Here is a 16,414-nt window from a genome sequence, read left to right as displayed (position 1 = left end):
TATGTGCTCCTATTGCAATCTATTGTAACTTTACACTGCTTGCATTACTTTTCTTGCTATTACCTGCATAAATTTGGTTTGTGTACATATATCTTGTGTATATAACTTATCCTCATACTGAGGGTACTCACTGAGATACTTTTGGCATATTGTCATAAAGATAAAGTACCTTTATTTTTAGTACTTCTGTGTATTGTGTTTTCTTATGATATTGTGCACATGACACTAGTGGTATAGTAGGAGCTTTACATGTCTCCTAGTTCAGACTAAGCTGCTTTGCCATAGCTACCTTCTATCAGCCTAAGCTTCTAGAAACACCTCTTCTACACTAATAAGGGATAACTGGATCTGGTACAGAGTGTAAGTACCCCTTTGTACCCACTACAAGCCAGGCCACTCTCTTACACACACACTCAGACCCTTACCCACTCACTCACACACAGACCCACTCAGACATTCACGCACCCACTCACAGTCCCACTCAGTCCCTCGTCCCTCATGCGCACACCCACAGCCCCAGTCAGACCCCCCATTCCCCCAGTGAGACTCTCACAGACCCGCACACAAACTGACACACAGAGTAAGACACGGATGCATGCACTCTCACCCCCAGATACACCCCCTCACACCTATTCAAACACCCAGAGAGGCCGCAGCCAACTTCAGCTGCGCATGGCCAAAGGGCTGTGCACAGCATGGGGGTGGGTGGTTGGGGGTATTGGCTGCAGGGTCTGGCTGCAGGCCAGGTTTTGAAGGCAACCTCCACTCTCTGTGGATTCTTTTCTAAATTCCTCTGTTATTAATATGTGCAGTTAAAGAAACGTTTTGCTTTTCTGCCTAAATTACACATGTTTAGAATGGCTTTGTAAAGTCTTGATTGTGTACAAGTTTTTACTGGGAAACATAACCTTGTCTTTTCTTGATGATGTTCCACCATTTACAGCCATATACACAGTAAATAAGAAAACACTTTGGTTAGGTTGCTGCTGTTTTCTTCTGTTGTTTGTGTTTATGTAGACCAAATCTTGCTTTGTTGAGCAAAGCATGTGAGAGAAACAAAAGCAGTCATACACGCAAGCACTGACCAAACCAACAGGTCAGTCTTTAGGGTGCTGTGACATGCACACGTCATTGTTGCATGCCTGTGCTTGTGTGCTTTACTAAAATAAAGTAAGACCACTTGCGTTTGCCAGTGCTTGTTTTTCCAGGTGGTGCCTGTTTCGCTGACATGACTCATTGTAGCTGATCTGCACTTTTTCATGTTCCATTGATAGTTTGCCTTTGAGATGCAATTGTCATGTCTTTCCTTTGCTTTCTCTGTCACAGGACCACCCAAGTAAACTTCACCAGGATCTTTGTCTCATGAACTTCAGGGCAGTTCCTATAAGCAACGTCGCCAACAGAAGGTGGCGCTACAGATGAGTGGATGGAGCCAAGTCTACTCTTGCAAAGAGATGCCAAGATGTTCTGCGAGCAGTCACCTGACAGTGAATGTTAGAAACCACCAACCAATGCCATGCCTTGACAGTCTGTCTCCACCTCTAGTCTAGGTTTACTGGCCGCGCACGTTCGCTGCCACGCCAACTTTATACAAACATCAACTTTGTAATAAATACTTCTATACCAGAAAATGCAGGGTCCCTCAGTTCTTTTATTTGATGTGGTGGGATAAAAAGCAGGAACGAAATTAAAACAGCCCAAAGCACACATGTGAAAGACAGCACTGCATAGTGAAGGGGAAGTTGGTGACCATAGGGGGCTTTCTGGTCTGGGGCACGTACCGCATTAAAGGGGCAGCACTGCATAGTGAAGGGGACGTTGGTGACCGTAGGGGGCTGCCGTTCAGGGGCAGGTAGACCATGAGTGGATAGCACTGCATAGTGAAGGGGACGTTGGTGACCGTAGGGGTCTGCGGGTCCAGGGCAGGTACAGCATTAAATGGCCAACACTGCATGGTGAAGGGGACTTTGATGACCGTAGGGAGCTGCAAGTCAGGGGCAGGTAGACCATGAGTAGACAGCACTGCATAGTGAAGGGGACGTTGGTGACCGTAGGGGGCTTCAGGTCAGGAGCAGGTAGACCATGAGTAGACAGCACTGCATAATGAAGGGGACGTTGGTGACCGTGGGGGGCTTGCTGGTCGGGGCAGGTACACCGTGAGTGGACAACACTGCATAGTGAAGGGGACGTTGGTGACCGTAGGGGGCTGCGGGTCAGGGGCAGGTAGACCGTGAGTAGACAGCACTGCATAGTGAAGGGGACGTTGGTGACCGTAGGGGGCTGCAGGTCAGGGGCAGGTAGACCATGAGTAGACAACATTGCATAGTGAAGGGGACGTTGGTGACCGTAGGGGGCTTCAGGTCAGGAGCAGGTAGACCATGAGTAGACAGCACTGCATAATGAAGGGGACGTTGGTGACCGTGGGGGGCTTGCTGGTCGGGGCAGGTACACCGTGAGTGGACAACACTGCATAGTGAAGGGGACGTTGGTGACCGTAGGGGGCTGCGGGTCAGGGGCAGGTAGACCGTGAGTAGACAGCACTGCATAGTGAAGGGGACGTTGGTGACCGTAGGGGGCTGCAGGTCAGGGGCAGGTAGACCATGAGTAGACAACATTGCATAGTGAAGGGGACGTTGGTGACCGTGGGGGGCTTGCGGGTCGGGGCAGGTACACCATGAGTGGACAACACTGCATAGTGAAGGGGACGTTGGTGACCGTAGGGGGCTGCGGGTCAGGGGCAGGTAGACCGTGAGTAGACAGCACTGCATAGTGAAGGAGACGTTGGTGACCGTAGGGGGCTGCAGGTCAAGGGCAGGTAGCCCATGAGTAGACAACACTGCATAGTGAAGGGGACATTGGTGACAGTGGGGGGCTCACGGGTCAGGGGCAGGTAGACCATGAGTAGACAGCAATGCATAGTGAAGGGGACGTTGGTGACCGTAGGGGGCTGCAGGTCCGGGGCAGTTAGACCACAAGCAGACAGCACTGCATAGTGAAGGGGACGTTGGTGACAGTGGGGGGCTTGCGGGTCAGGGGCATGTAGACCGTGAGTAGACAGCACTGCATAGTGAAGGAGACGTTGGTGACCGTGGGGGGCTCGCGGGTCAGGGGCAGGTAGACCGTGGGTAGACAGCACTGCATAGTGAAGGGGACGTTGGTGACCGTAGGGGGCTGCAGGTTCGGTGCAGGTAGACCATGAGTGGACAATACTGAATAGTGAAGGGGATGTTGGTGACTGTAGGGGGCTTGCGGGTCAGGGGCAGGTAGATCGTGAGTAGACAGCACTGCATAGTGAAGGGGACATTGGTAACTGTAGGGGGCTGCAGGTCAGGGGCAGGTAGACCGTGAGTAGATAGCACTGCATAGTGAAGGGGACGTTGGTGACCGAAGGGGGCTGCGGGTCCGGGGCAGGTACCGCATTAAAGGGGCAGCACTGCATGGTGAAGGGGACATTGGTGACCGTAGGGGGCTGTGGTTCAGGGGCAGGTAGACCATGAGTAGACAACACTGCATAGTGAAGGGGACATTGGTGACCGTAGGGGGCTGCGGGTCCGGGGCAGGTACTATATTAAAGGGGTAGCTCTGCATAGTGAAGGGGTTGCTGGTGACCGTAGGGGGCTGCGGGTCCAGGGCAGGTACCGCATTAAAGGGGCAACACTGCATGGTGAAGGGGATGTTGGTGACTGTAGGGGGCTGCGGTGTCAGGCAGGTAAACCATGAGTAGACAACACTGCATAGTGAAGGGGACGTTGGTGACCGTAGGGGGCTGCGGGTCCAGGGCAGATACCGTATTAAAGGGGCAGCACTGCATAGTGAAGGGGACGTTGGTGACCGTAGGGGGCTGCAGGTTCGGTGCAGATAGACCATGAGTGGACAACACTGTAAAGTGAATGGGACGTTGGTGACCGTGGGGGGCTCGCTGGTCAGGGGCAGGTAGATCATGAGTAGACAGCACTGCATAGTGAAGGGGACGTTGGTGACCGTAGGGGGCTGCAGGTTCGGTGCAGGTAGACCATGAGTGGACAACACTGCATAGTGAAGGGGATGTTGGTGACCGTAGAGGGCTTGCGGGTCCGGGACAGGTACACCATGAGTAAACAGCACTACAAAGTGAAGGGGACGTTGGTGACCGTGGGGGGCTGCAGGTCCAGGACAGGTAGACCATGAGTAGACAACACTGCATAGTGAAGGGGATGTTGGTGACCGTGGGGGGCTCGCAGGTCAGGGGCAGGTAGACCGTGAGTGGACAACACTGCATAGTGAAGGGGACGTTGGTGACCGTAGGGGGCTGCAGGTCCGGGACAGGTAGACCATGAGTAGACAACACTGCATAGTGAAGGGGACGTTGTGGACCATAGGGGGCTGCGGATCCGGGGCAGGTAGTCCACGAGCAAACAGCACTGCATAGTGAAGGGGAGGTTGGTGACAGTGGGGGGCTTGTGGGTCAGGGGCATGTAGACCACGAGTAGACAGCACTGCATAGTAAAGGGGACGTTAGTGACCGTGGGGGGCTCGCGGGTCAGGGGCAGGTAGACAGTGAGTTGACAGCACTGCATATTGAAGGGGACGTTGGAGACCGTAGGGGGCTGCAGGTCTGGGGCAGGTACCGCATTAAAGGGGCAGCACTGCATGATGAAGGGGACATTTGTGACCGTAGGAGGCTGCGGGTCAGGGGCATGTAGACCATGAGTAGACAACTCTGCATAGTGAAGGGGACGTTGGTGACCGTAGGGGGCTGCGGGTCCGGGGCAGGTACCATATTAAAGGGGCAGCACTGCATAGTGAAGGGGACGCTGGTGACTGTAGGGGGCTGCGGGTCATGGGTAGGTACCGCATTAAAGGGGCAACACTGCATGGTGAAGGGGACGTTGGTGACCGTAGGGGGCTGCGGGTCCGGTGCAGGTAGACCATGAGTAGACAACACTGCATAGTGAAAGGGACGTTGGTGACCGTATGGGGCTGCGGGTCCAGGGCAGGTACCGCATTAAAGGGGCAACACTGCATGGTGAAGGGGACTTTGATGACCGTAGGGGGCTGCAGGTCTGGTGCAGGTAGACCATAAGTAGACAACACTGCATAGTGAAGGAGACGTTGGTGACCGTAGGGGGCTGCGGTTCTAGGGCAGGTACCGCATTAAAGGGGCAGCACTGCATGGTGAAGGGGATGTTGGTGACCGTAGGGGGCTGCAGGTCCGGGACAGGTAGACCATGAGTAGACAACACTGCATAGTGAAGGGGACGTTGGTGACCGTAGGGGGCTGCGGGTCCGGGGCAGGTAGACCATGAGTAGACAGCAATGCATAGTGAAGGGAACTTTGGTGACCATAGGGGGCTTGCGGGTCCGGGGCAAGTAGACCATGAGTAGATAGCAATGTATAGTGAAGGGGATGTTGGTGACCATAGGGGGCTCGCGGGTCAGGGCATGTAGACCATGAGTAGACAGCGCTGCATAGTGAAGGAGACGTTGGTGACCGTAGGGGGCAGCGGGTCCTGGGCAGGTAGACCATGAGTAGACAGCACTGCATAGTGAAAGGGATGTTGGTGACCGTAGGGGGCTGCGGGTCCGGGGCAGGTAGACCATGAGTAGACAACACTGCATAGTGAAGGGGACGTTGGTGACCGTATGGGGCTGCGGGTCCGGGGCAGGTAGACCATGAGTAGACAACACTACATAGTGAAGGGGACGTTGGTGACCGTGGGGGGCTGCAGGTCCGGGACAGGAAGACCATGAGTAGACAACACTGCATAGTGAAGGGGATGTTGGTGACCGTGGGGGGCTCGCGGGTCAGGGGCAGGTAGACCGTGAGTGGACAACACTGCATAGTGAAGGGCACGTTGGTGACCGTAGGGGGCTGCAGGTCCGGGACAGGTAGACCATGAGTAGACAACACTGCATAGTGAAGGGGACGTTGGGGACCATAGGGGGCTGCGGATCCGGGGCAGGTAGACCACGAGCAAACAGCACTGCATAGTGAAGGGGACATTGGTGACAGTGGGGGGCTTGTGCGTCAGGGGCATGTAGACCACGAGTAGACAGCACTGCATAGTGAAGGGGACGTTGGTGACCGTGGGGGTCTCGCGGGTCAGGGGCAGGTAGACCGTGAGTAGACAGCACTGCATATTGAAGGAGACGTTGGGGACCGTAGGGGGCTGCAGGTTCGGTGCAGGTAGACCATGAGTGGACAACACTGCATAGTAAAGGGGATGTTGGTGACAGTAGGGGGCTGCGGGTCTGGGGCAGGTACCATATTAAAGGGGCAGCACTGCATGGTGAAGGTGACATTTGTGACCGTAGGGGGCTGCGGGTCAGGGGCACGTAGACCATGAGTAGACAACTCTGCATAGTGAAGGGGACGTTGGTGACCGTAGGGGGCTGCGGGTCCGGAGCAGGTACCATATTAAAGGGGCAGCACTGCATAGTGAAGGGGACGCTGGTGACTGTAGGGGGCTGCGGGTCCTGGGTAGGTACCGCATTAAAGAGGCAACACTGCATGGTGAAGGGAACGTTGGTGACCGTAGGGGGCTGCGGGTCCGGTGCAGGTAGACCATGAGTAGACAACACTGCATAGTGAAGGGGACGTTGGTGACCGTATGGGGCTGCGGGTCCGGGGCAGGTACCACATTAAAGGGGCAACACTGCATGGTGAAGGGGACTTTGATGACCGTAGGGGGCTGCAGGTCCGGTGCAGGTAGACCATGAGTAGACAACACTGCATAGTGAAGGAGACGTTGGTGACCGTAGGGGGCTGTGGGTCCGGGGCAGGTACCGCATTAAAGGGGCAGCACTGCATGGTGAAGGGGACGTTGGTGACCGTAGGGGGCTGCAGGTCCGGGACAGGTAGACCATGAGTAGACAACACTGCATAGTGAAGGGGACGTTGGTGACCGTAGGTGGCTGCGGGTCCGGGGCAGGTAGACCATGAGTAGACAGCACTGCATAGTGAAGGTGACGTTGGTGACCGTAGGGGGCTGCGGGTCCGGGGCAGGTAGACCATGAGTAGACAGCACTGCAGAGTGAAAGGGACATTGGTGACCATAGGGGGCTGCGGGTCTGGGGCAGGTACCGCATTAAAGGGGCAGCACTGCATGGTGAAGGGGACTTTGATGACCACAGGGGGCTGCAGGTCAGGGCAGGTAGACCATGAGTAGACAGCAATGCATAGTGAAGGGAACTTTGGGGACCATAGGGGGCTTGCGGGTCCGGGGCAAGTAGACCATGAGTAGATAGCAATGTATAGTGAAGGGGATGTTGGTGACCGTAGGGGGCTCGCGGGTCAGGGGCATGTAGACCATGAGTAGACAGCGCTGCATAGTGAAGTAGACGTTGGTGACCGTAGGGGGCACAGGTCCTGGGCAGGTAGACCATGAGTAGACAGCACTGCATGGTGAAAGGGATGTTGGTGACCGTAGGGGGCTGCGGGTCCGGGGCAGGTAGACCATGAGCAGACAGCACTGCATAGTGAAGGGGACATTGGTGATTGTAGGAGGCTTGCGGGTCAGTGGCAGGTAGACCATGAGACAGCAATGCATAGTGAAGAGGACACTGGTGACCATAGGGGGCTTGCGAGTCTAGGGCACATACCACATTAAAAGGGAAGTAAAGCATGATGAAGGGGACTTTGGTGACCATATGGGGCTGTGGGTCAGGGGCAGGTAGACCACGAGTAGACAGCACTGCATAGTGAAGGGGACATTGGTGACCGTGGGGGGCTGCAGGTCCGGGACAGGTAGACCATGACTAGACAGCACTGCATAGTGGAGGGGACGTTGGTGACCATAGGGGGCTGCAGGTCCGGGGCAGGTAGACCATGAGCAGGCAGCACTGCATTGTGAAGGGGACGTTGATGACTATAGGGGGCTTGCTGGTCTGGGGCAGGTAGCGCATTAAAGGGGCAGTACTGCATAGAAGAGGACTTTGGTGACCATTGGGGGCTGCGGGTCAGGGGCATGTAGACCATGATTAGGACAACACTGCATAGTGAAGAGGACTTTGGTGACCATTGGGGCCTGCGGGTCAGGGGCACATAGTGCATAAAGTGGGCAGCACTGCATATTGAAGGGGGACTTTTGGCACCTAAAAGGGCCCACGGACACTATCAGGCAGGGCATAGGATTACAGGAGTGGTGAGGGTGTGACTTGCCACCTGATCTGCTGTCAGGCTCAATGAATGAAAGAGTCCATGCCTGGAGGGATGTGAAACTGCTCCACTGGTTCATCTCAAGTGCTGCAGTGCTGTAGTCTCTGGACTACATCACACCAGGCGCTACATCATATCACCAACTGAAGGAACCCCTCTGCCCTGGATGCAGCCTCCATGGTGGGAGCACCCTACACTAAGGCTTGAACTCAACTAAGAACCATCACTTTGCAACAGAACCAACATAGCCCATCAAGTTTCCACTGATTTGAGGTCTTCTTTAGTAGTCACCATGAGATGCAGAATATTGTCAATGTTCCCTGTTGGTGGTGATGCAGGTTTGTGCAAGTGCTGTGTGTGCAATACAAATACAAAGGGTCTTAGTGAAGAATTAACATTCAGTAAAAAGAGTAAAACAAAAACTATTAAAAGAAGCAAAATATTTAAAGTGTTATATAAAATAACACCAAGAATCATTCATTTGAAAGGACTTGTTTTGTAGTTTAAGCATGTTTATTGAAATAGTAAACACAGATAATAACAGAGTAACAGGATGTTGATTTAAGTGTGAAAAATATTACATCGGTGTCAAAGGACACGTCGTTATGAACACAAAGAAGGAAGCGAAGAGCAGTGTCATTGGGATAAAGTTTCAATAAAACATCCAGAGTAAGTAAAAGAGAGAAAGTGAAGAGAGAAGTGAGAGTTATGATCTACTAATGTCAAAGGATTCATAAAACTAAGCGATATGAATTACAAATAGAAATACAACACAAACTAAGATGTAAACACAGGAAGCTTCCAGGGAGCTCCGGAAACCTCTTCAGCAACAATACTTTGGTAACTTTGACATATCAAGAAAGAGTGTTAAAGGTGACCATAAACGTTCTCTTTAAGAGATAAGGAAACTGGATGTTCCTGGGCTCTATCCAGTGGGTGATTACAGCGTACTACCATGCCTTATATGAAACACGTATGTTCTTTTTCTAAGTTAAGGTTATCTGTTGAAAGCTACAGCTAGTAAGCTGTTTAATAGGCGAGGTGGATGCCTAAATCGTGGAAAGGCTTCCCAAAAATATACAGTATATGGAATGTTAACTTTAAAAATCTTAGGCCCTCATTATGACATTGGCGGTAAAAGCCGCTTACTGCCGTGCAGAAGACCGCCACCACTCCGCCGCGGCCGCGGAATTCCGCCACAGCTATTATGACCCACAGTTCGGAATCCGCCAAAATTCAGACACCCACACAAGTCCGCCTCACCAAAGGTCAGTGATAAACTGGCGAAAACAAAACCTCCACTGTCACACCAACAGAAATACGCCCACACTATCGCGATACACGAATCCACGCAACGGTCTTTCAACAGCGGTATTCCATTGGCGGTACACACCGCCGCCCTCAAAATACACACACTCTTACAAATCACAGCCACATTGGACAATTCCAAATACACACACCTGATACACATACACACACCACTCCCACACACCCAATACACTATAAAACACACACCCACATCACCAACAAACCCTTACGACAACAAATCACGAATGAAAGCCAGAGAGAGACACCACCATCAACAACACTAGCATCCACAGGCACACAACACCATCACCCACATAACTTCCACGCACCTCACACAACACCCCACTACATATCAGCACACTTATCACCCCACACACCACCCCACACATCACCTACACCACCCCATGGCACGGCAAAGACACCCCAGGTTCTCGGAGGAGGAGCTCAGGGTCATGGTGGAGGAAATCGTCTGGGTAGAACCACAGCTATTTGGATCACAGGTGCAGCACACCTCCATTGCAAGGAAGATGGAGCTATGGCGAAGAATGGTGGACAGGGTCAGCGCAGTGGGACAGCACCCAAGAAATCGGGAGGACATCAGGAAGAGGTGGAACGACCTACGGGGGAAGGTGCGTTCTGTGGTCTCCAGACACCACCTGGCGGTTCAGCGGACTGGCGGCGGACCCCCACATCCTCCCCCACAACTAACAACATGGGAGGAGCAGGTCTTGGCGATTTGGCATCCTGAGGGCTTCGCAGGAGTAGCTGGAGAAATGAACTCTGGTAAGTCAAACCTTTAACTACTTCATCCCCCACCCACCTGCATGCTATCACCTACCACCACCCTCACCCTCACACCCATCACTCCTACTCCTCACAAATGTCCCACTGTCACAAACCACACATCCCAACACCAAGCCCTGCATGCAACACCAAAGCATGGACACCCATCACTAAAGCAGGCCCAGTGCACATACCCATACACCCCCATAAACCATCATCGCACAAGTTCCCACACAGGAATGCTAGCACTGGGGTACACGGTCACCCAGCCATTGCACACCTTGACACACACAGATGCAATAATCATGCCTTTATACCCCTGCAGGACTCCTACCCAACGTCACCGGACAGGAGGGTCCACACATGTCCACACCACCAACAGAAGAGGCCCACAGTGATGACAGCACCTCTGTCCAACTGGATCTAGATGACCAGCCCGGCCCATCGGGGACCTCAGGACAGTCGGTTCCCAACACCCAGTCACAGGCCACTACAGAGCTTCCCCCCTCTGGAAACACCAGCACAGCACCCACCAAGCGGGCCCATACCTCCGTCCCCAGGACGCGTCAATCAGCAGTGTGTCAACCACTACAGGGAACCCAGGCTAACCCACCACCCCAACAACAACAGGGACCTGGGGGCAGTGGTAGTGGGTGTAGGAAAGTACCATCTTGCATGGCATGTTACACCCATTTTTCACTGTATATATTTTGTTTTAGTTTTATGTGTCACTGGGACCCTGCCAGCCAGGGCCCCAGTGCTCATAAGTGTGCCCTGTATGTGTTACCTGTGTTATGACTAACTGTCTCACTGAGGCTCTGCTAACCAGAACCTCAGTGGTTATGCTCTCTCATTTCTTTCCAAATTGTCACTAACAGGCTAGTGACCAATTTCACCAATTTACATTGGCATACTGGAACACCCTTATAATTCCCTAGTATATGGTACTGAGGTACCCAGGGTATTGGGGTTCCAGGAGATCCCTATGGGCTGCAGCATTTCTTATGCCACCCATAGGGAGCTCTGACAATTCTTGCACAGGAATGCCACTGCAGCCTGAGTGAAATAATGTCCACATTATTTGACAGCCATTTTTCACTGCACTTAAGTAACTTATAAGTCACCTATATGTCTAACCTTTACCTGGTAAAGGTTGGGTGCTAAGTTACTTAGTGTGTGGGCACCCTGGCACTAGCCAAGGTGCTCCCACATTGTTCAGGGCAAATTCCTCGGACTTTGTGAGTGCGGGGACACCATTACACACGTGCACTATACATAGGTCACTACCTATGAATAGCTTCACAATGGTAAGTCCGAATATGGCCATGTAACATATCTATGATCATGGAATTGCCCCCTCAATACCATCCTGCCATTGTTGGCACAATCACATGATCCGACGGATCTCTAGCACAGATCCGGGTACTGCCAAACTACCTTTCCCGGGGTTTCACTGCAGCTGCTGCTGCTGCCAACCCCTCAGACAGGTTTCTGCCCTCCTGGGGTCCAACCAGGCCTGGCCCAGGAAGGCAGAATAAAGGACTTCCTCAGAGAGAGGGTGTTACACCCTCTCCCTTTGGAAAAAGGTGTCAGGGCTGGGGAGGAGTAGCCTCCCCCAGCCTCTGGAAATGCTTTGATGGGCACAGATGGTGCCCATCTCTGCATAAACCAATCTGCACCGGTTCAGGGATCCCTCAGCCCTGCTCTGGCGCGAAACTGGACAAAGGAAAGGGGAGTGACCACTCCCCTGACCTGCACCTCTCCTGCCGCCTTCTCGACTGTTTTCCTGGTGGTGCATGCTGTGGGGGTAGTCTGCCTCCTCTCTGCACTAGAAGCTCCGAAGAAATCTCCCGTGGGTCGACGGAATCTTCCCCCTGCAACCGCTGTCACCAAAGAACTGCATCACCGGTCCTCTGGGTCTCCTCTCAGCACGACGAGCGAGGTCCCTTGAACTCAGCAACTCTGTCCAAGTGACTCCCACAGTCCAGTGACTCTTCAGTACAAGTTTGGTGGAGGTAAGTCCTTGCCTCCCCACGCCAGACTGCATTGTTGGGAACCGCGTGTTTTGCAGCTACTCCGGCTCCTGTGCACTCTTCGATGATTTCTTTTGTGCACAGCCTAGCCTGGGTCCACGGCACTCTAACCTGCAGTCCTCCGGAGTCCTCCGGCGGCGTGGGACTCTCTTCTGTAACTTCGGGTGAGCACCGTTTCACTCCACTTCGTAGTGCCTGTTCAGGCACTTCTCCGGGTGCTGCTTTCCTCTGAGTGGGCTCCTTTTCTTGCTGGACGCCCCCTCTGTCCCCTCACGCAATTGGTGACATCCTGGTCCCTCCTGGGCTACAGCAGCATCCAAAAACCCTAACCGCAAGCTTTGGAGCTAGCAAGGCTTGTTTGCGGTCTTTCTGCACGGAAAACCCTTATGCACAACTCTTTACGACGTGGGACATCTGTCCTCCAAAGGGGAAGTTTCTAGCCCTTGTCGTTCTTGCAGAATCCTCAGCTTCTACCATCCAGTGGCAGCTTCTTTGCACCCACAGCTGGCATTTCCTGGGCATCTGCCCACTCCCGACTTGATCGTGACTTTTGGACTTGGTCCCCTTGTTCCACAGGTACTCTCGTCTGGAAATCCATCATTGTTGCATTGCTGGTGTTGGTCTTTCCTGCAGAATTCCCCTATCACAACTTCTGTGCTCTTTGGGGAACTTAGGTGCACTTTGCACCCACTTTTCAGGGTCTTGGGGTGGGCTATTTTTCTAACCCTCACTGTTTTCTTACAGTCCCAGCGACCCTCTACAAGGTCACATAGGTTTGGGGTCCATTCGTGGTTCGCATTCCACTTCTAGAGTATATGGTTTGTGTTGCCCCTATCCCTATGTGCCCCCATTGCATTCTATTGTGACTATACATTGTTTGCACTGTTTTCTATTGCTATTACTCCATATTTTGGTATTGTGTACATATATCTTGAGTATATTTGCTATCCTCATACTGAGGGTACTCATTGAGATACTTTGGCATATTGTCATAAAAATAAAGTACCTTTATTTTTAGTATATCTGTGTATTGTGTTTTCTTATGATATTGTGCCAGTGACACTAGTGGTACTGTAGGAGCTTCACTCGTCTCCTAGTTCAGCCTAAGCTGCTCTGCTAAGCTACCTTTTCTATCAGCCTAAGCTGCTAGACACCCCTCTACACTAATAAGGGATACCTAGGCCTGGTGCAAGGTGTAAGTACCCCTTGGTACTCACTACAAGCCAGTCCAGCCTCCTACATTGGTTGTGCAGCGGTGGGATAAGTACTTTGCAACTACTTACCACTTTTGTCATTGTACTTTTCATAAAAGAAAAATGTACAAAACAAGTTCAGTGCATGTACACATAACCAAAAAGTTTTGCTTTTCTTCTTTCACTTCTTTGCTAAGTGCTGAAAAGTACCTCTAAAACTTTCTAAAAGTTCTTAAAAAGTTTAAAAAAAAAAAAATTCTGTCTTTTTAAAAGTTCTGAAAAACTTTTTCTTTCTTTTTCTGTCCCTTAAACACTTTCTAAAATGTCTGGTACAGGCCAAACTGTTGATCTGTCCAAACTTGCTTATGATCACCTTAGCTGGAAAGGAGCAAGGAGTCTCTGCATTGAAAGAGGTTTAGGGGTAGGGAAGAATGCCGCTAGAGAACTGTTGGTTAATATGCTCATTGAACAAGATAAGACCAGAGTTGGCACTTCTGATGAGAAATTAGCTGATGGTTCCCAATCTGACCTTGGGGCACCCCTAGCAAAGGATTTAGAAGGGAACCTTCCCAACCTGCCCATTAGCAGACCACCTAGCATAACTGGTACTGATGTGAATTCAAACCACAGTAATAGTGTTGCCTCACATCACAGTAAGAGTGTTCCTTCTCATCATAGTAGGAGTGTTACTTCTGTTAGCCAGGTTGTTAGAGTGCCATCTGTTAGGGTCAGGTCTCCTTCTGTTCATTCTCACCATACTTCTGTTTCAAGGCATGCCCCACCCAGCCACCCTGATGACAGAGTGTTGGAAAGGGAGCTCAATAGATTGAGAGTGAAAGAATCCAGGCTGAAGCTCAAGAAGCAACAGCTGGATTTAGATAGGCAGTCCTTAGAGATAGAAAGAGAAAGACAGAAAATTGGGTTTGAAACCCATGGTGGCAGCAGCAGTATTTCTAATAGTCATCCTGCAAAAGAGCATGATTCTAGGAATCTGCATAAGATAGTTCCCCCTTACAAGGAGGGGGATGACATTAACAAGGGGTTTGCTCCACTTGAGAGGGCCTGTGTTGTACAGGATGTCCCTCAAAGGCAGTGGGCTGCTATCCTATGGCGATCATTTAGTGGAAAGGGTAGGGATAGGCTCCTTACTGTGAAAGAAAGTGATGCCAATAATTTTACAGTTCATAAGAATGCACTCCTTGATGGTTATGGCTTAACCACTGAACAGTAAAGGATGAGTTCAGAGAAACCAAAAAAGGAGTCTTCACAAGACTGGGTAGACTTTGTTGACCATTCAGTGAAGGCCTTGGAGGGGTGGTTACATGGCAGTAAAGTTTCTGACTATGAAAGCCTGTATAACTTAATCCTGAGAGAGCATATTCTAAATAATTGTGTGACTGATTTGTTACACCAGTACCTGGTAGACTCTGATCTGACCTCTCCCCAAGAATTGGGAAAGAAGGCAGACAAATGGGTCAGAACAAGGGTGAACAGAAAAGTTCATACAGAGGGTGACAAAGATGGCAAGAAGAAGGATGGTAAGTCTTCTGACAAGGGTGGGGACAAATCTAAAAATGAGTCTTCATCAGGCCCACAAAAACACTCTGGTGGGGGTGGTGGGCCCAAATCCTCTTCAAATCAAAACAAAGAAAATAAACCATGGTGCTATTTATGTAAAATAAAAGGCCATTGGAAAACAGATCCCAGTTGTCCAAAGAAAAGCACCAAGCCTCCTACCACTACAACCCCTGCTGCTACACCTAGTGCCCCTAGTAATAGCAGTGGTGGTGGGAGCAAACCTACTAATAGCCAATCCAAGGGAGTAGCTGGGCTCACATTCGGTAACTTAGTTGGGGTTGGTCTGATTAGGGAGACCACAGAGGCTGTGTTAGTCTCTTAGGGGGCTATTGATTTAGCCACCTTGGTTGCTTGTCCCCTTAACATGGATAAATACAAGCAACTACCCCTAATACATGGTGTTGAGGTTCAGGCCTACAGGGACACAGGTGCCAGTGTTACAATGGTAATAGAGAAACTGGTCCACCCTGAACAACACCTACTTGGTCGCCAGTACCAAGTAACCGATGCTCACAACAACACTCTTAGCCACCCCATGGCTGTTGTGAATCTCATCTGGGGGGGTTACTGGTCCAAAGAAAGTTGTGGTATCCTCAGATTTACCTGTAGACTGTCTATTAGGGAATGATTTAGAGACATCAGCTTGGGCAGAAGTGGAGTTGGAGGCTCATGCAGCAATGCTGGGCATTCCAGGGCATATTTTTGCTTTGACCAGGGCTCAGGCCAAAAAGCAAAAAGGACAGGGTGACTTGGATCCTGGAAGAATGGACCAAGTACTCCCTAAAGCTAGGGTTAGTAAACGTAAAACATTACTGTAAGGAAATGCCTCCTTGGCATGGTTGCCCCCTGACTTTTTGCCTTTGCTGATGCTATGTTTACAATTGAAAGTGTGCTGAGGCCTGCTAACCAGGCCCCAGCACCAGTGTTCTTTCCCTAACCTGTACTTTTGTATCCACAATTGGCAGACCCTGGCATCCAGATAAGTCCCTTGTAACTGGTACTGCTAGTACCAAGGGCCCTGATGCCAAGGAAGGTCTCTAAGGGCTGCAGCATGTCTTATGCCACCCTGGAGACCTCTCACTCAGCACAGACACCCTGCTTGCCAGCTTGTGTGTGCTAGTGAGGACAAAACGAGTAAGTCCACATGGCACTCCCCTCAGGGTGCCATGCCAGCCTCTCACTGCCTATGCAGTATAGGTAAGACACCCCTCTAGCAGGCCTTACAGCCCTAAGGCAGGGTGCACTATACCATAGGTGAGGGTACCAGTGCATGAGCATGGTACCCCTACAGTGTCTAAACAAAACCTTAGACATTGTAAGTGCAGGGTAGCCATAAGAGTATATGGTCTGGGAGTTTGTCAAACACGAACTCCACAGCACCA

Source organism: Pleurodeles waltl, chromosome 1_2, assembly GCF_031143425.1.
Source record: "Pleurodeles waltl isolate 20211129_DDA chromosome 1_2, aPleWal1.hap1.20221129, whole genome shotgun sequence".
NCBI classification, from domain to species: Eukaryota; Metazoa; Chordata; class Amphibia; order Caudata; family Salamandridae; genus Pleurodeles; species Pleurodeles waltl.
This window is presented reverse-complemented; position numbering follows the sequence as displayed.